The 22,264-nt window shown below is 35.5% G+C and overlaps 1 pseudogene; it reads left to right on the top strand.

Annotated features, from left to right (window-relative positions):
• Nucleotides 1-18,311: 18,311 nt before the first annotated feature.
• On the top strand, nucleotides 18,312-21,997 carry LOC134730479 (uncharacterized; annotated as a pseudogene).
• The last annotated feature ends 267 nt before the right edge of the window (nucleotides 21,998-22,264 follow it).

The raw sequence follows: 22,264 nt of genomic DNA, 5'->3' as shown, positions 1-22,264 counted from the left end.
GGCATTAGAGCCTGGACGTCTTTGGGTGGCTCTTATTTGTCCTAGTATGCTCCTGCATCTCTTGTTGCTTCCTTAGGTTTCACCAGACTCAAGTCACAGAGAGCTTTGAGAGCTAGGGACAAATTATGCCACACAAGCAGGTGTAATGCACAAAAATATAATTGCATTATTTTGTTAATACTAACAAAAACCTATAGATTATTTGTGAAGATGGATCCCAATATTGGGGGCTAGGTATGAAAAGAACATAAGCTAGATCAGGTTGAGTTTATTGTTTTGAGTTTACAAAACAAAGATTTACAATTAGCTACAACTGTGTGGCCCAATTCAGAAATGAGAACTGCAATGGAATAATATTTCTTACTTCTTTTGAAGTGAATGTATGCGTATACTAGTTATTTTTTCTCTTCTTTCCTTTTCTCCATCACATGATTTTTAAAAGTAGATAATCATATATGTCAGTATTAAGACATATGATATCAAAAGAGGAATTTCATCCAGCTAGGAAAAAAAAAAAAATCTCACCTGACATTGAAACAATCGCTTTTCATCCTATATGGAGAGAGGGTTACTGTGTTCCCAGCTCTATGAGGAATAGATGCATTTTGTTAGCAACAGGCATGATTTTGGGAATATATTTCTTCAACATAAGTTGTTTGATAAAAGTTGTATATAACAATAACAAGTTAATAATATCGGATTGTGATATTGTCTGTATGGTGTTAACACCATACAAAAGAGTTCCATTTACCAGTTTCCATCTTTGAATTGTTTCAAATTTTTGTGGACTATAAGAGATATTTTACATCGGATTTGAAAAGCAGAAGTGAGGCAGACAGTTCTTAGATAAAGCAGTAGGAATTATATGAATATTTTTAACAGTAGGGGACTAACGTAACCATTAAAAAAATTAAAAGGAGAGGAATAAAGAAAAAATAGCTAATTTTGGACGATAGCCTAAAGAAGGTAAGTAGTGCTGAACAGAGGAGTTAGAGACTAGAGGAAAATGATGAAATCTTCAGCAGATGTAGAGGAGAAAAATTCTAAAGCACAGTGAAAGAAGAACGGGTAGAATATTGTTATGTTTTATGTAGTAACTCTCTAAACTTGATTTCAGAGTTTGTTGGAGTCTTCTAATCTACAGAAATCAATGTACAATGACAGAGTCAATCTCAATAATCTATAAATATATACATTATAATGTACTAAAATTCTTTCCTAACTCCTGACAAATATTATTAGTCTTTGGAATTTGAAAATGAGAAATCAGAATTCCTGGAAATTCTGTAGAATCCCAAAGCCATAGTCATTATTAAAACATTTCTAGTATTTTTAAACTTTTTATTCATTATTATAGACATCTAAAAATTGCTTATAACATAAGGAGTATTAAATTTAATTGTACCTGCAATGGACTGTGGCCAATAGTTAATATTAATGCATTGGAAAATGCCAGCAAATATCATCAGGTAGCATTCAAATAACTTCACCTTCAAATTTCCTTGTTGATTGACAAAGGCAGGCCAAAACTTCTTAAAACACCTGTTACTTTTCAAAATACCACTCATTTGTACAATGTATACTGTGTCTATAAACATATTAAAATATATTTTGTTTGCAAAATGACTCCCTTTTCACAGAAGATGGGGGCCACAGACACAAACTTGTAATTTGGCAAAAACTACAAGAGGGACTCACTGATTAGTTCATGAACATTTCTTTCATGTTTGTTCCTGCCCTGGTCTCAGAAATGCTTAACTTAACCTTTGGCTGTGCGTCAATGTGTCCTGATCTTGCTATTGACTTGGTATCAGTGGATGCCTTTGAATGAGTAACATTCTCCTGTTAAATGTTAAAAATTAAATTCTCACATAAAAATTATATTTTCTTGTGCTTCTAAACAATTTTCCTCAGAATTATGGATTCAGGGGAAACAAACAAACATAAATCTCTTCAGAGTTTCAAGAACAGATTCTCATGTGAAAAAATATTTTAATGAATTTGTTAGTTTTTTTGCATCAGTTTCCCCAAATTAAAGAAGAATAGCTGTCTCCCTTCTATTTGTATCTAATACTAAAAAGCGGATGCCTAAATATGGCTTAATCTCCTTTCTTTTACCTGCATCTCCTGAAGTATGTGTGCATTCTACTTTTTCTCTCTCCTCCCCACTGTCTTGTAGTTTCTTGATCTTCATCTCAACCAAACAGTAGAGTTTCTCTTTTTAAACTTATCTAAACTTTTTCTATTGCATGATCTGTTTTTCCTGTGAATGAATGAAGTCTTGTAATCCTTTCAGTTCTATTTCTTTTCCATTTTAACAAAACATAATTGTACTTTGTCTTTTGAGAAGGTAAAGATCTAAATATGTGGATAATAAAATACTTATAAATATGTTGACCTTGTAAAACAATCATTTGATCTTGCTGTACAATACAGATTGTTTTTGTCAGAAAGATCAGCAGAAAAAAATGTGTAAGAACAGCTTTATATATTGTAAGTTAAAATACATCTCATATTGAGATGCAAAAATGATAAAAAAGTATATTTTTTTCTTAGGAAAACAAGGTTAAGATATCTCTGTACATTTTCAGAAGAGGTAAAATGCAGAAAAGGAACTATTCTGATGGTAGACATGAAGGTGTGTATCATAAATGTTATGTATGTTGTGGCTGAATTAATTACATGGTATCCAAGTAAATATGAGTTACATTGTTAGACATGTGGGGCAAATTTAAAATGAAGACTCATTTTATTTAGAGAAATAAAAGGACTTTGCTGCAAGAAAGAAATATCTCAGTCAGAGAATGGAAAATGAAGAGATATGACTAAAGGAAACGGAAGATACAGTTAGATGAAAACACAGAAGTTGAAAATATATTAAAAAGTAAAGTGGCAGTTTGTATTTCTGTGGGATCGGTGGTGATATCCCCTTTATCATTTTTTATTGCGTCTATTTGATTCTTCTCTCTTTTTTTCTTTATTAGTCTTGCTAGCGGTCTATCAATTTTGTTGATCCTTTCAAAAAACCAGCTCCTGGATTCATTAATTTTTTGAAGGGTTTTTTGTGTCTCTATTTCCTTCAGTTCTGCTCTTATTTTAGTTATTACCACCAGAGAATACTACAAACACCTCTACGCAAATAAACTAGAAAATCTAGAAGAAATGGATACATTCCTCGACACATACACTCTCCCAAGACTAAACCAGGAAGAAGTTGAATCTCTGAATAGACCAATAACAGGAGCTGAAATTGTGGCAATAATCAATAGTTTACCAACCAAAAAGAGTCCAGGACCAGATGGATTCACAGCCGAATTCTACCAGAGGTACAAGGAGGAACTGGTACCATTCCTTCTGAAACTATTCCAATCAATAGAAAAAGAGGGAATCCTCCCTAACTCATTTTATGAGGCCAGCATCATTCTGATACCAAAGCCTGGCAGAGACACAACCAAAAAAGAGAATTTTAGACCAATATCCTTGATGAACATTGATGCAAAAATCCTCAATAAAATACTGGCAAACCGAATCCAGCAGCACATCAAAAAGCTTATCCACCATGATCAAGTGGGCTTCATCCCTGGGATGCAAGGCTGGTTCAACATACGCAAATCAATAAATGTAATCCAGCATATAAACAGAGCCAAAGACAAAAACCACATGATTATCTCAATAGATGCAGAAAAAGCCTTTGACAAAATTCAACAACCCTTCATGCTAAAAACTCTCAATAAATTAGGTATTGATGGGACATATTTTAAAATAATAAGAGCTATCTATGACAAACCCACAGCCAATATCATACTGAATGGGCAAAAACTGGAAGCATTCCCTTTGAAAACTGGCACAAGACAGGGATGCCCTCTCTCACCGCTCCTATTCAACATAGTGTTGGAAGTTCTGGCCAGGGCAATCAGGCAGGAGAAGGAAATAAAGGGTATTCAATTAGGAAAAGAGGAAGTCAAATTGTCCCTGTTTGCAGACGACATGATTGTTTATCTAGAAAACCCCATCGTCTCAGCCCAAAATCTCCTTAAGCTGATAAGCAACTTCAGCAAAGTCTCAGGATACAAAATCAATGTACAAAAATCACTCGCATTCTTATACACCAACAACAGACAAACAGAGAGCCAAATCATGAGTGAACTCCCATTCACAATTGCTTCAAAGAGAATAAAATACCTAGGAATCCAACTTACAAGGGATGTGAAGCACCTCTTCAAGGAGAACTACAAACCACTGCTCAAGGAAATAAAAGAGGATACAAACAAATGGAAGAACATTCCTTGCTCATGGGTAGGAAGAATCAATATCGTGAAAATGGCCATACTGCCCAAGGTAATTTACAGATTCAATGCCATCCCCATCAAGCTACCAATGACTTTCTTCACAGAATTGGAAAAAACTACTTCAAAGTTCATATGGAACCAAAAGAGAGCCCGCATCGCCAAGTCAATCCTAAGCCAAAAGAACAAAGCTGGAGGCATCACACTACCTGACTTCAAACTATACTACAAGGCTACAGTAACCAAAACAGCATGGTACTGGTACCAAAACAGAAATATAGATCAATGGAACAGAACAGAGCCCTCAGAAATAACGCTGCTTACCTACAACTATCTGATCTTTGACAAACCTGAGAAAAACAAGCAATGGGGAAAGGATTCCCTGTTTAATAAATGGTGCTGGGAAAACTGGCTAGCCATATGTAGAAAGCTGAAACTGGATCCCTTCCTTAAACCTTATACAAAAATCAATTCAAGATGGATTAAAGATTTAAACGTTAGACCTAAAACCATAAAAACCCTAGAAGAAAACCTAGGCATTACCATTCAGGACATAGGCGTGGGCAAGGACTTCATGTCCAAAACACCAAAAGCAATGGCAACAAAAGCCAAAATTGACAAATGGGATCTAATTAAACTAAAGAGCTTCTGCACAGCAAAAGAAACTACCATCAGAGTGAATAGGCAACCTACAACATGGGAGAAAATTTTCGCAACCTACTCATCTGACAAAGGGCTAATATCCAGAATCTACAGTGAACTCAAACAAATTTACAAGAAAAAAACAAACAACCCCATCAAAAAGTGGGTGAAGGACATGAACAGGCACTTCTCAAAAGAAGACATTTATGCAGCCAAAAAACACATGAAAAAATGCTCATCATCACTGGCCATCAGAGAAATGCAAATCAAAACCACTATGAGATATCATCTCACACCAGTTAGAATGGCAATCATTCAAAAGTCAGGAAACAACAGGTGCTGGAGAGGATGTGGAGAAATAGGAACACTTTTACATTGTTGGTGGGACTGTAAACTAGTTCAACCATTGTGGAAGTCAGTGTGGCGATTCCTCAGGGATCTAGAACTAGAAATAGCATTTGACCCAGCCATCCCATTACTGGGTATATACCCAAATGACTATAAATCATGCTGCTATAAAGACACATGCACACGTATGTTTATTGAGGCATTATTCACAATAGCAAAGACTTGGAACCAACCCAAATGTCCAACAATGATAGACTGGATTAAGAAAATGTGGCACATATACACCATGGAATACTATGCAGCCATAAAAAATGATGAGTTCATATCCTTTGTAGGGACATGGATGAAACTGGAAACCATCATTCTCAGTAAACTATCGCAAGAACAAAAAACCAAACACCGCATATTCTCACTCATAGGTGGGAATTGAACAATGAGATCACATGGACACAGGAAGGGGAATATCATACTCTGGGGACTGTGGTGGGGAGGGGGGAGGAGGGAGGGATAGCACTGGGAGATATACCTAATGCTAGATGACGAGTTAGTGGGTGCAGCGCACCAGCATGGCACATGTATACATATGTAACTAACCTGCACAATGTGCACATGTACCCTAAAACTTAAAGTATAATAAAAAAAAAAAAAGTAAAGTGGCAAAGAATTAGCTGAGATGACTGATAAGCATTATAAATATCTAAGTGAAGTTAAGTAAATGACACCTGAAGTAAGAAATTGTATTTGACTTAAAGAACACAGCACAGGCAATGCCATAAGATGAGTTAAAATAGAAACCAGATTACTGAGTATTAAGAAATGGAACCATTGAGGCTTTGAAGTCATTCATGAGAGAGGAACTATGTCAACCCCAAATGCATACTAAATCTTTCTGATAGATTATGTTAGATCATATTATTAGTCAATAATTCTTGTGAAACAACTGGAAGAAAATAGACTTGTAAGTATATTTGGTAAATAATCATTTATTTCTTTGCAATAAAATTCTTATTAAAGAAAATTATTGATATTATCAAAGAAGACTAATAAATGTCTAATTGAATTGGAAAATAGTACTAAATGCACTGGCCTAGAAATCAACTGAAATAAAGTTTGTTATTATAGTCAGTAACAAAAATCCAGCTCTATCAAGAACCAATAAATGCATGGTAAACTCATACCAATTCATTTAGGGAAAATCAGTTACCAAAAAATGCATTTATAGTTCACCACCAATCTATTGTAGCCTTTATCCTTTTTTATTATCCTCATTTTCACCACTCTTCCCTCCAAAAAAGTCCTGGCATGCTTTTATTTTATCTTACACTAAAAATTGTTGCAATAAATAACTGCATTCCATCTAATAGCTGCAGAATACACATTCTTCTTAAATGCACATGGGACATTCTCTAGGATAGATCGTATATTAGGCAAAAGCACAATTCTTAATATATTCAGGAAGATTGAAATTATATCAAGCATCTTTTCTGATGACAACATTTCTAACACTAGAAATCAATAATAGGAGAAATATCAGAAAATTTATAAATATGCAGAAATTATACAACATGTTCCTGGAAAAAGAATGAGCCAATAAATAAATTAAAAGGGAAACTAAATAATTTTTAGAAAATTGAAAACTTGAACACCACATAAAATAACATACGAGATACAGCATAAGCAGTACTAAGAGGGAAGTTTGTAGCAATAAATACCCAAGTCAAAAAAGAAAATGATGTTAAACAAGCAACCTAATGTTACTTCTCAAGGAACTGGAAAAACAAGAACAAAGTAAGACCAAAATTAATAACAGGAAGGGAACAATAAAGTTAAGAGCACAAATAAATGAAATGGAGACAATAAAATCAATAGAAAGATCAACAAAAATCATATTTGTCTTCTGAAAACATAAAAAAAACACAAAACTTTAGTTGGATAAAAAGAAAAGCAAGAGAGAAGACTCAAATAAACAGAATCAGAGATGAAAAGGAAGACATGATAATTGATAAAGCAGAAATACAAAAGATCGTAAGATAGTATTTTGAATAATTATACACTCAAAAATGAAATAACCCATAATAAATGATAAAGCGTTAGATACACATAACCTACAAAAATTGAATTATGAATAAAAGGAAATCTCAGTAAAGATATTGAACTAATAATAAAATATCTCCCATCAAAGAAGAAGCTAAGACTGGATGTCTTTGCTGTTGAATTCTACCAAGTATTTAAAGAACTAATAAAAATTCTTATCAAACTCTTCCTAAATATTAAAGAGAAAGGAATACTTCCAGATTCATTTTATTGTTCTGGCATTACCATGATACCAAAACTTGGCAAGGACACAACTAAAAGGAGGAAATTACTGGAAAATATCCCTCCAATGTCCCTGATGAACATAGACGGAATAATTCTCAGCAAAATACCCGCAAACCAAATTCCACAGCCTATTAAAATTTACTTCGCCAGGATCAAGTGGGATTCATCCCAGAGATGCAAAAGTGGTTCAACATAATCAAATCAATAAACATGATACATCACAGTAACAGAACCAAAAACAAATGCTATATGATCATTTCAATAGATACAGAAAAGGTATTTGAAAATTCAATATTCCTTCATGATAAAAACTCTCAACAAATTCAGTATTGAAGGAACGTACATCAATACAGTAAAGGCCATATATAACAAATCCACAGCCAACATTGTACCGAATGGGGAAATGTTGAAAGCTTTTTCTCAAAGATCTGGGAAAAAAACAAGGAAGCCCACTTTCATCACTTCCATTCAACATAGTACTGAAAGTTCTAGCCAGAGCAATCAGGCAAGAGAAAGAAAGAAAAGGCATCCAAATTGGAAACCAAGAAGTTAAAATGTCTCTGTGTGCATACAATGTGATCTTATTAATATATACAGAAAACTCTAAAGACCCCACCAAAAAACTATTAGAACTAACAAGCAAATTCAGTAAAGTTTCAGGATATAAATCAACATAATGGAAATCAATAGTGTTTCTATGCACTAACATGAACTCCCTGAAAAAATATCAAATAAACAATCTCATTTACAATAGCTACAAAGAAGCTTAAAAATAAATTTAAACACTGAGGTGAAATATCTCTACAATGAAAACTCTATACTATTTATGAGAAAAATGAAAAAAACACAAATAAGTGATAAGATATATTGTGTTTATTGATTGAAAGACTTAATGTTGTTAAAATATCCATATTACTCAAAGAAATCTACAGATTCAATGCAATCATTAACAAAATACCAATGGCATTCTTCTCAGAAATGAAAAAAAATCCTAAAATTTATATGGAACCACAAAAGACTAAACAGCCAAAGCAATCGTAAGCGAAATCAATAAAGCTGGAGGTAGCACACTACCTGACTTCAAAATATGCTGTGAAGTTACAGTAACCAAAGCAGCATGGTACTGCATTAAAACATACACATAAGCCACTGGAACAGAATGGAAAGAGCATAAATAAGTCTAAGCCTTTACAGACAACTGATTTTTGACAAAGGTGCAAAGAACATACAATGGAGAAAGGATAGTTTTCAATAAATGCTGCTGGGAAAACTGGATATGCACATGTAGAAGAAAGAAATTAGACTCTTATCTCTCATCGTATTTAAAAATAAACCCCAAATGGATTAAAGACTGACTCACTTGTAAAACTGTGGAACTACTAGAAGAAAACAGGGGAAAAGCTCCGTGATGTTGGTCTGGGAATTAATTTTTTTTGGATTTAATCTCAAAAACACAGCAGTCAATGAAAGCAAAGATAGACAAGTGAAATTCAATCAAACTAAAAGGCTTCTGCACAGCAAAGGTAACAATTAACAGAATGAGGAGACAGCTTACAGAATGGGAGAAAATATTTGCACACTATATGGTAATATTATCTACTATCTATTTTATCTATTAATATTGTTAATATTTGCACATATCTATTAAGGTGTACATTCCAAAATATATAAGAAATGCAAACATCTCAATAGCAAGAAAACAAATAACTTGATTAAAAGATGAACAAGACATTTGAATACACATTTCCCAAAATACAAAAAATGGCTAACAGATACATGAAAAATTGCTTAACCTCACTAATCATCAGAAAAATGCAAATCAAAGCCACAATGTCAAATCATTCTTATTAGAATGACTATTATCAAAAAGACAAAAGATAACAAATATTGATGAAGATGTGGAGAGAAGGGAACCCTTGCACACTGTTGGTAGGAATGTAAATTACTACACTCATAATGGAAAACAGTATGAAGACTTCTCAAAAAATCAAAAATGGAATTACCTTATGATCCAGCAATGCCACGGCTGGGCAAATATCCAGAAGTAAAGAAATCAGAACATCGAAGACATACACTATTATGTTTACTGCAGCTCTAGTTACAATAGCCAAGATACTGAATTAATTTATGTGTTCATCAATGGATGAATGAATAAAGAAAATATAATTCATACACACACACACTGGAATACTATTCAGCCATAAAAAATAAATTCTGTCATTTGTGACAACATGAATGAGCCTGGAGGATATTATATCAAATGAAATAAGCCAGAGACAGAAAGACTAATACCACATAGTCTCACTCACGTGTGGAATCTTAAATAGTTGATCCTTTGAAGTAGGGAGTAGAATGGTGGCTTCCAATAGTCCCTGGGGTATCCAGTGGAGAGCAACAGTTAGGGTAATGTTGGTCAAAGGATAAATAATTAGATAGAAGGAATAAATGTTGTATGGGATGATGAATATAGATAATGACAATATATTATATTATTGAAAAACGCTAAGATAGTGCATGTTAAGTTTCTTACCGCAAAATTGATAACTATGTGAAGTAAAGTATAGGTAAATTAGCGAGATTTAACCATTCCACAATGTATATATATTTAAAACATAACGTGGCACACAATAAATGCATACAATTTTATGTGTCCATTTTAAAAAGAAATAAATTTGAAAATAAAGTACTTCAAAATTTTCTTGATCCTCAAAAATCTCAAAAGGCTGAAAACTAAAGTTGTATAGCTTTTTCCTCTAAGAAACAGCACTAAAACTACAATATATAATATAAAATAAGTTGACAAAAACAGTTCTTACTTGTAATTTCAAAATAATAATTTCTATATATTTGTTTTTATTGGCATGTATTCATAAAATAATGAGAGTCTGGATAAACAATAAATAAAGTAATAAGCTGGAGCAATTTTCCCTTGTGTGCAATATGAATCATTGAAGATCAAGGCCTCTCAGCATCTCCATGACTCACTACTGCAGGATGCTACACTTATTCAGAAAGCCCAGTCAAGCGTGCACCAAAGACTGTGCACTCAGCAGGAAGGGAGTCCTTTCAGCATTATGAACTCAGCGGGATCAACAGTTACAAGCTCCATAATAGACAGACTTGCTGCAAATGTCCCTTTCTTGTCTCTATATTGCAGTTTTCACTCTTCATTTTACATGGAAATATGTAGCATGTCTGTGTATGCTTAATCCATCCTGGCAATGAATATAACAGTGAAGAAGGCACTTTGCTCCATTAAGCAAATTAGATGCCAAATATTCTGTTAACCTACATCATCTATATGTAACTATTCTGTAGGAATTTACATTTATAAGTCCCTTAGTTAATTATATTATTAAATAAAATATATCTTGAGCATTACAAATTAGCTTCTTGTTAAAGACCCCGTATTTGAAAAGTAATTGAAATATACATGATTTCAATTATGTAGGTGTTCAAAATTTAGTTGGGGATATGCACAAGAAATTGATAAATAAAATGTGGCAATATAGTGTTGTATCTAGTACTTTAAAGATTTAGAATTAGAGCATGTATTTGAATTTATATCATGTATCCACATTTACTATTAAAATAGGTCCCTTTTTATGTTTTACCTCTTCTAAAAATTCACAGAATTATGTATTTCCTCTTGTTTCTCCAGGAAGAAAGTTAATTTCTACTATTAAATAAGACCTTACCTAGGCAGCATTGTAACATTCTAAGCCTCAGATTCTTTATCTCTAAATAGGATGGATTATATTTATATTGGAATATTTCTTTTTAAAGCCAGAGCAAAACAACTGTGACATTTAACACATGAAAATTGGCATTGGTCATTGCTTATGTCGCATATTCCTTATAATGGTTGTGTGTAAAAACACTAATCCAGTCATTATTTTACAGATGAGAAAAGTGAAATAAATACATTACCTAACACCATCTGATTATAATGTTCAGGTACTTGATTTAAATGCATTTATATTTTGTTTACGTATTTTGGACTTAATATTTTAACATTCTTCCCATTTTATAATTCCTTAATGAAACAATGTCTCATAGATTAATACAAAATATGAAGAACCAAGATACTTCCCTTCACTGCCCCATGAAATGCAAGGGAGAGGATATGAAATAAGCTTGGCCATCAAATCAATTCTTCTATAGAAAACCTCTAATCTTCAAGACAATGTGATAAAACAATGAGGCCATTGAAAAGAATTTATGGAGGACTATTATTAAAAAGTCAAAAAATAACAGATGCTGGCAAGGTTTTGGAGAAAAGGGAACACTTATTCACTGCTGGTGGGAATTTGAATTAGTTTAGCCATTGTGGGGAGCAGTGTGGCAATTTCTCAAAGAACTAAAAACAGAACTACCATTTGATCCAGAAATCCCATTATTGGGTATATACCCAAAATAATATAAATTGTTCTACTATAAAGACACATGCACGTGTATGTTCATTGCAGCACTATTCACCATAGCAATCATGGAATCAACCTAAATGCCCATCAATGGTAGACTAGATAAAGAAAACATGGTACATATCCACCATGGAATACTGCTCAGCCATAAAAAAGAATGAGATCATGGATGCAGGAACCCTCTATTTGAGAGGAGGGGGAGTGGAGGGGGAGGATCAAAACACTACCTGTCAGGTACTATGCTTATTAGCTGGGTGATGGAATAATCTGTATACCAAATCCCTGTGACACGCAATTTACCTATATAACAAACTTACACATGTACAGTTAACCTAAAATAAGAGTTTAAAGAAAAATAAAAAATAACAATATTTGTGGTGTCCAGAGGCTAGCAGTTCTGGTAAGAATAAAGTAGTTTCCCCTTATCCATGAAGGATACATTCCAAGATCACCAGTGGATGCTTGAAGCCATGGGGAGTACAAAACTATGTACATCATGATTTTTCCTATAAATACATACCTATAATAATGTTTAATTGATAAATTAGGAACATTAAGATATTTACAATAACTAATAATAAAATAGAACAATATAACAATAGCCTATAATAGTATTTGTGTTCATATAGTCTCTCTCTCAAAATATCTTGTACTGTGCTGATTTATTTTTGCACCACACTTGACCATGGGTAACTGCAAAACTGTGGATAAAGGTGGAGTACTGCATTCTTAATTTGAAAATGTATTTCATTTCTTTCTTTCCACACAGCTACAAAGTTCATATAAATGCATAGAGTAATTTAAACAACTAGTATTATTAAAACTAAGCTAACAATTTTTCTTTCAAAAAAAGCATCAGCACAGAAACAACTGAAATTTTTGAAAACTAATTCAATTTGTGCTATTATATACAGTATTTACTGGATGTACACACGTGTGGATGCGCACATGTGCACACACAAACACACACATGGGAAATCTTCCACATTACAAAAAGGAATATCAAGAGCCCATTGGAGCAATTGATCTTTAATGGCATCAACCTCTTCGGCTAATAATTTTCTCCAGAAAGGTCTTGACTTTCTGATTTCTTTTTTTGTTTCTCATATTCTATGGCCAGGGAGTCTCACTCTCTAACTCCATTTTTATTTTCTAATTCTGTTGCATTGAATGTCTGTTCAATAAGTGTGTTCTCCGGCTTCATATCATTGGTTCTCTTCTCTCAAGCTTCTATGGCTCTGAGATAGAATATATTTCTTCCACATCTGTGGTCTCATAGAATAGTAAAAATAACTCTCCTGCAATCCTTACTAAGAATAATGTCCATGTTTATTTTCACTTTTAGGCATATCATTTGCACTTACGATGCCAAGCCTCTATCTATTTGCTTCCAATTCTTCATTTTCAATATAATGCCACAGAAAGTCACTGTAATCATTAAAGAGTTTTTGACAAATCTAAGTGGAAACAGAACTTAAGCAGTTATATTAATCTAAGACTCAAAATAAAGCACAGTTGAAAGAACACCTATTCATGTCCTGGAATCCATCGTACTTGATGTGGTTTGCCTCTGTGTCCCCACCCAAATCTCATGTTGAATTATAATTTTTAGTATTAGGGGAGGGAGATTTTGAATTATAATTCCTAGTGGGAGGTGAATGGATCATGGAGTCAAATTTTCTATGTTCTGTTCTCATGATAGATAGTGGGTTTGCGCAAGAACTGATGGTTTAAAGGTGTGTGGTACATCCTCCTTCGTTCTCTCTCTCTCTCCTGCCACCATGTGAAGAAGGTCCTTGTTTTCCCCTTCGCCTTCCTCCATGGTTGTAAGTTTCTGCAGGCTGCCCAGTCATATTTCCCGCTAAACATGTGGAATTGTTTAATTGTCAATTAAACCTCTTTCCTTCATAAATTACCCAGTCTCAGGTAGTTCTTCATAGCAGTGTGAGAACAGACTAATACAGAGCTAGGGAAATTGCAATGGGGTATGAGGGAGAAAGAGAGGGGAACTCCTATAATTCTCTAAAACAGATTCATCCCATTTACCTTTAAAGTATCTCTAAATTCCAAATTCCAAAAAGACACTACTTCTGCATATTGGATAGTGGCACAGGTTATAAAATATATTATTTTTTTCCTCCAGAATCAGACAGTATATCCTTCAACGTTATGCCTATCTTTACTGTTCAGGTTATCCTGGGATTAGAAGAAACTGAGTGAAGTTATTTAGAAGTAAGAACTTAAAGTAAAATCTTATTATGTATAATATGACTAATGCTGCACAATATTATAATTTTTTTCAAATTGACATTTTAAATCTGTGTCACTGAGTTTTCTAGTTTGAAAATTGCATTATTTGTCCCCCCTCTACATACACTATTCTTAGCAAAATGAAAATTAAACTATTTTTAAATCGTTTAATTCTCTCAGCAACAAGGACAGAGTATCAATTCAGATAATTAAAACTGTAAACATTATTGCAAATTTTGACTGAGGTAATTTAACAAACTGCTGTTTTATTTTGTTTTCCAAGGAAGCCAGTCCCTTTAGCTACTCAAAAATTAGCAAAATTTTATTTGTATAAGCTATGTATTCAAAAATTTTCCATTTAACTCCTTTTAAATATATGCTTTCAAGAAACTTATATTTCTAACTCTTTCACAAATGACAATATAAAAACTCCTATACTGTATATTAATTCTGAAAGGTAGAGGTGAAAAGAGACAGAGAATGTCTGTAGTAATGAACAGTTTATTCTTTCATAACTCAATTGTTTTGGTCTATCTCCTCTTACTTTCTCAAAATTTTTATATGCAAAAGAAATATTGATAGTATCTATTAAGTAGTAACTCAGAAGAAATAGTGGTTAATTGATGTAGGGCCACAAAAGTTAATATCTAGTGGAATTTAATGTCTAGTTTTCTGGAAACTAAAAGAATATGTAAACTTTGCAGTTATATAAAAGATGTTATAGACACAATATTTTGCACAATAATAAGTCTTCCAGGCAAAAGTTGTAAACTCCTTTTTAATTGGGTATATTTAGAAGTACATGAAGAAAACTTACTATTAAATACATAATAATTGTATAAGCTGTCCAGGAACTAAATTACATAAATAAGATATTCACTTGTTTTTTCTGGTTACACCATATTTTCATATTAATGTAATATAATATTTTATTATATACTATACTCTAGGGATTAACTAAAATGTGAGCCAAATAAATAGCACTACTGACGTCATCTTAAATCATTTGAAGCAATGTTTTGAAAAAGTTGGAAATTTGATAAATCATCTAATTGTGGTGAACTTAACAAAATTAGATTCTTCCCCCCCGCCAAGATATTTGAAAATACTTACCAGAAACAATAGTTTGCAGGATATACAAAATATATTATTGATACAGATAATTAATATTTTTCAAAAATTATCCAATTGTACGATATAAACAAATTCACACAAAGGCACTGTGATGATATGTTTCACCAAGATCAGGAATAAAATGCTGTTGAGACTTTACTGACTATAAGGAAAATCCAGCAGTAAGTGAGTCTAATTATGAGTAATGAGATGGGGCATATATGGTACTATAGGTTTTATTCCTGTAAACATGTCAATGCTTTGAAGTGAATTTTCACCATTTTTACTATTTTCAGCTTCAGAAACTAAATCTATTTTTGCAGGCATATTTATTTACTGTATCTTTTTTATAAGCAGAAATTAAAACTTGGTGCCAAGTGCGTGGGCTAACCTCCCACAGAGAGCAGATTAGGGTCGGCTGCCACCCTTTCTGATGTTCACATTTCAAATGGAAGGCTCCAAGACCTTCAAGAAAGACAGTCTGGCACACAAAACTGGCAATAGGCTAATTTTTCTTTTCTAAAAATTGTGTACCTTGAAAATATATAAAGAAATGATTTACAAATACATTTTTTTAAAGAGATGAAAAAAGAAAAAAAATGAAGGTTTTTTATTTTTCATACTAGGAAAACTAAAATATGTTATTTTTTTTAGATTTGTACTTAATCTTACAATGTCTCCCTTTTGTTATTATGTGATAGTAACACTACAACTTTTTCATGATCTCCATTGGAAGTTCAGTGCCACAGTGTCTTTACACGAATTTGGTAGTTGTATCTTTCCCAGAGTAGTTTGCAGGTACCAAATATCTAGCAAGTCTCTAATAAAACACAAAATTAAGTAATAATGAGAATTACAACAGGATGATGTGTCTAAAAATCTAGTACAATACTTGCCTTGGGGGGATTAACTTTAAATATATCAGACCGATGATGAATTGTTAAAGCAGATTCTTATTTAGCAATGTGTAAAAATCTCTCCTTTACTGTACATGAATTGCACAAACTGATGTGATGTCTTTATTGTTTGTATATTCAAATAATTAACCACAATGTTTGTAAATTATTTCATGGTACCCCATGAAATTTTATTCATTTCAGGCATAAGGAGTAGCTTAACTGTGGATCTCGATAAACTTTTCAACTTAGTGTTTTTCTTGTGAAGTCCAATGAGTTTTACTAGTCATATATGTAACATTACATTTACACAAAAATATAGATCCTTTGGCAATTATTCTATTTCCCCCAATATTTTTCCCCAGATGTGAAACACTGATATCTATGCCCATTACCTAACAACAAAGTTGCAATATAGGGACACATTGAAGTGTACAGATTGAACTTCCAATGTTTAATGTACATGGCTTTAATTGCTTTAAGTCTTTAGGACAAGCACAAACCATGGGTCATTTCTCACATTGGGTCAAATCAATAGCTACATGATTATAATAGTCAATTAAGTCTTCATGAAAAATAAGGACTTCCACCTTTGTTTATCTATTCATGCTTTTCTTGGAATAAATTTACAACCCAAAGTTAATTGAATGACATTGTAACTGTCTTTTGCAGCCTCTGTCTGTAAATGCCAGATATCTGTTGACCTATTAATTAGAAGTTTCTCTTTTCTTCATCATTCTACCTTTTCTGGTGCAGTCATAATCTCAGTACCTAGTGGTTCACTTAAGTCTGGGAACCATTACTGGGAGTACTGTAAGAAAAAGTACCCTAACAAATAATATGTTCGTTTTCAAATAAAATAAGATTCTTAAAGTATTTGAAGTACTCATTGCTGCGGATAGGAGAGCAAGGCAAAATATGAGAATAGTAGTAAGTTCTCTAGAATATCTCCTTTCAATTGAGTTCAGTACCAGTGTCATACTCTCGAAAACTTAAGTTTCATTGCCTTGTAGAAGCCACAGTCCAGTCGTCCTGAGGTACTGGCTTTACACAGGAAGCATGGATACAGCAGGACACTTACTTTACTTTTGTAGCTGTATGAAAAATCAGTGGTACTTGAAAGATACACCATGGAATATTATGCAGCCATAAAAAATGATGAGTTCATGTCCTTTGTAGGGACATGGATGAAATTGGAAATCATCATTCTCAGTAAACTTTCGCAAGGACAAAAAACCAAACACCGCATGTTCTCACTCATAGGTGGGAATTGAACAATGGGAACACATGGACACAGGAAGGGGAACATCACACTCTGGGGACTGTTGTGGGGTGGGGAGAGGGGGGAGGGATGGCATTAGGAGATATACCTAATGCTAAATGATGAGTTGATGGGTGCAGCACACCAGCATGGCACATGTATACATATGTAACTAACCTGCACATTGTGCACATATACCCTAAAACTTAAAGTATAATAATAATAATAATAAAAAGAAAGTCTTCCTTTCAGTATGTCGACAGCTTATCTTTCCTCTAAGGTACTTATGACTTTGTGTCTTCGATTTTCTAGAAAAGAGAGATGATCTAATTAAATATTGAGCATGTCAATGCAAGGGGATGAGTGAATAATTCTCACTCATCCCCTTGCACTCTCTCTATCATCTATCTATCTATCTATCTATCTATCTATCTATCTATCTATCTACATATATATAAACACACAGAGAGAGAGCACATGATTATGAGAGGAGTCAGTTAAATTAGGCATAGGACAGGGTCTCAAACACAAGTTGATAGTCCTGTCAAGCATACATTCAAAGACAATAATACTAGTTGTGATGATTAATACTAAGTGTCAGCTTGATTGGATTGAAAGATGCAATATTGATCCTGGGTGTGTCTGTGAGGGTGTTGCCAAAGGAGATTAACTTTTGAGTCAGTGGGCTGGGAAGGCAAAGCCACCCTTAATCAGGTGGGCACCATCTAATCAGCCACCAGTGAATATAAAGCAGGCAGAAAAATGTGAAGAGATGAGATGGGCATATATATCTATACCTATATCTATATCTATATCTATATATGTATCTATCTGCCACAAACACCTCAAGCATCATTGTATCTGCTGGGTCATATGTATATATGACCCATTGAGGAAGGACTCCACTACATTACCAACAATTTATGCAGTGAATCTTTCTCCCATCCTTCCCCAAGGAGACCTCCGGACTTTTCCCAGGGTAACCGTGCACTCGGAAAAGGGAAATGATCAGACATTTTGGGGAATACTGGACACTGGCTCTGAGCTGACATTGATTCCAGGGGAAACAAGATGTCATTGTGGTACTGCAGTTACAGTAGGGGCTTATGGAGGTCAGGCAGTTAATGGAGTTTTAGCTCATGTCTGACTTACAGTGGGTCACTGGGTCCAGCAGGTCCCTGGACACATCGTGTGGTCATTTCCCCAGTGCCAGAATGCATAATGGGCATACACATACTTAGCAGCTGGCAGAGCCCCCACATTGGCTTTCTGACAGGTAAGGTGAGGGTTATTATGGTGGGAAAGGCCAAATGGAGGCCATTACAGCTGCCTCTACCTAGAAAAATAGTAAATCAAAAGCAACATTGCATCCCTGGAGGGATTGTGGAGATTTATGCCACCATCAAGGACTTGAGAGACACAAGGGTGGTGATTCCCACCACATCCCCATTCAGCTCTCCCATTTGGTCTGTGCAGAAGACATATGGATCTTGGAGAATGACAGTGGATTATTGTAAGCTTATCCAAGTAGTGACTCCAATTGCAACTGCTGTACCAGATGTTGTTTCATTCCTTGAACAAATCAACACGTCTCCTGGTATCTGGTATGCAGCCATTGACTTGGCAAATGCCTTTTTCTCCATTCCTGTCCATAAGGCCCACCAGAAGCAATCTGCCTTCAGCTGGCAAGGCCAGCAATATGACTTTACTGTCCTACCTCAGGAGTATATCGACTCTCTGACTTTGTGTCATAATTTTATTCAGAGAGAACTTGATCATTTTTCGCTTCTGGAAGATATCACACTGTTCCATTACATTGATGATATTATGCTGATTGGATCCAGTGAGCAAAAAGTAGCAAACACACTGGCCATATTGGTGAGACATTTGTGTGCCAGAGGATGGGAAATAAATACGACTAAAATTCAGGGACTTTCTACCTCAATAAATTTTCTAGGGGTCCAGTGGTGTGGGGCCCTTCAAGATATTCATTCTAAGGTGAAGGATAAGTTGCTGTATTTGGCCCCTCCTGTAACCAAGAAAGAGGCACAACGCCTAGTGGGCCTATTTGGATTTTGGAAGCAACACATTCTTCTTTGGGCGTCTTACTCTGAACACTTATTGAGTGACCCGAAAGGCTGCCAGTTTTGATTCGGATCCAGAACAGTAGAAGGCTCTGCAACAGGTCCACACTGCTGTGCATTTTGCTGTGCCACTTGGGCCATATGACGCAGCAGATACAATGATGCTTGAGGTGTCGGTGGCAGATAAAGATGCTGTTTGGAGACTTTGGCAGGTTCCCACAGATGAATCACAGCAGAGGCCTCTAGGATTTTCGAGCAAGTCCATGCCATCTTCTTCAGATAACTACTTTCTTTTTGAGAGACAACTGTTGACCTGTTACTGGGCTCTGGTGGAAACTGAATGTTTGACTATGGGTCATCAAGTCACTATGCAACCTGAACTGTCTACCATGAACTGGGTGCTTTCTGACCCATCTAGTCACAAAGCAGGTCATGCACAGCAGCATTCCATCATCAGATGGAAGTGGTATATACGTGATTGGGCTTGAACCGGTCTTGAAGGCAAAAGTAAGTTACACGAGGAAGTGGCTCAAATGCCCGTGGTCTCCACTCCTGCCACCCTGCCTTCTCTGCCCTAGACTGCACTGATGTCCTCATGGGGAGTTCCCTATGGTCAGTAGACAGAAGGAAGAGAAGACTAAGACCTGGTTTCACAGATGGGTCTGCACGATATGCAGGTACCACCTACAAGTGGACAGCTGTAGCACTACAGCTCCTTTCTAGGACATCCCTGAAGGGAAACAGTGAAGGGAAACCTTCCCAGTGGGCAGAACTTTGAACAATGCACCCAGTTATGCGCTTTGCATGGAAGGAAAAATGGCCATATATGCAGTTATATAGAGATTCATGGGCTGTTGCCAGTGGTTTGGTTGGATGGTCAGGGACTTGGACGAAGCATGATTGGAAAGTTAGTGACAAAGAAATTTGGGGAAGAGGTATGTGGATGGGCCTCTCTGAGTGGTCAAAAAATGTGAAGATATTTGTATCCCATGTGAGTGCTCAACAACGGGTGACCTCAGCAGAAGAGGAGTTTAATAATCAAGTGGATAGGATGACTTATTCTGTGGACACCACTCAGTCTCTTTCCCCAGCCACCCCTGTCATTGCTCAATGGGCCCATGAACAAAGTGGCCATGGTGGCAGGGGTGGAGGTTATGCATGGGCTCAGTAACATAGACTTCAACTTACCACGGTGGACCTAGCTATGGCCACTGTTGAGTGCCCAGTTTGCCAACAGCAGAGACCGACACTGAGCCCTCAATATGGCACTATTCCTGGGGGTTGTCCGCCAGGTACTTGGTGGCAGGTTGATTATATCGGACCTCTTTCATCATGGAAATGGCAGAGGTTTGTTCTCACTGGAATAGACACTTACTCCAGATATGGGTTTGCCTGTTCTGCTCACAATGCTTCTGCAAAGACTGCCATCCACAGACTCATGGAATGCCTTATCCACCATCATGATATTCCACACAGCATTGCCTCTGGCAAAGGAACTCACTTTATGGTTTAAAAAGTGCAGCAGTGGGCTCATGCTCATGGAATTCACTGGTCTTACCATGTTCCCCATCATCCTGAAGCAGCTGGATTGATAGAATGGTAGAATGGCCTTTTTAAGTCACAGTTACAATGCCTACTCGGTGACAATACTTTGCAGGGCTGGGACAAAGTTCTCCAGAAGTCTATGTATGGGCTGAATTAGTGTCCTATATATTGTACTGTTTCTCCCACAGCCAGGATTCCCAGGTCCAGGAATCAAGTGGTGGAAGTGGAAGTGGCACCACTCACCGTCATCCCTAGTGATCCACCAGCAAAATTTTTGCTTCCTGTTCCTGTGACATTACATTCTGCTGGCCTAGAGGTCTTAGTTCCAGAGGGAGGAAGGCTGCCACCAGCAGACACAACAATGATTCCATTAAACTGGAAGTTAAGATTGCCACCTGGACACTTTGGGCTCCTCTTACCTATAAGTCAACAGGCTAAGAAGGGAGTTACAGTGTTGGCTGGCGTGATTGACCTGGAGTATCAAGATGAAATCACTCTACTAGTTCACAATGGAAGTAAGGAAGAGTATGCATGAAATACAGGAGATCCATTAAGGCATCTCTTAGTATTACCATGACCTGTGTTTAAGGGCAATGGGAAACTCCAACAGCCCAATCTAGGCAGTATTACCATTGAAACAGACCCTTCAGGAATGAAGCTTTGGGTCACTCCACCAGGAGAAGAACCACAACCTGCTGAGGTGCTTGCTGAATGCAAGAGGGATACAGAATGGGTAGTGGAAGAAGGTAGTCATCAATACCAGCTACGACCACGTGACCAGCAGGAACAAGGACTAATTGTCGTGAGTATTTCCTCCTTTTTTTGTTAAAAATGTGTTTGTTCATGTATATACTTGTACTAAGAAAATATCTTCATTTTATTACCTTTTCCTTTATCGTGTGAAATAAAATTTATGGAGTTCATATCAGCATTTAAGTATTGTTAGCTTTATGTAATAGCATTTGGGTTGGGGACTGGTGCAGTTCTGGTTGTCAAAGGGTAGCTATATTATGTTAGGTGTTATTATGATCTTATTATTGTCTTTATTTGAAGATAATGTATGACCTCAGGAGATGTGTATGGGTTCAAGTTGACA

Source organism: Pan paniscus, chromosome 4 (assembly GCF_029289425.2).
Source record: "Pan paniscus chromosome 4, NHGRI_mPanPan1-v2.0_pri, whole genome shotgun sequence".
Lineage (NCBI taxonomy): Eukaryota > Metazoa > Chordata > Mammalia > Primates > Hominidae > Pan > Pan paniscus.
Note: the sequence above shows the minus strand (reverse complement) of the source record. Positions and strands in the feature narration are given on the sequence as shown.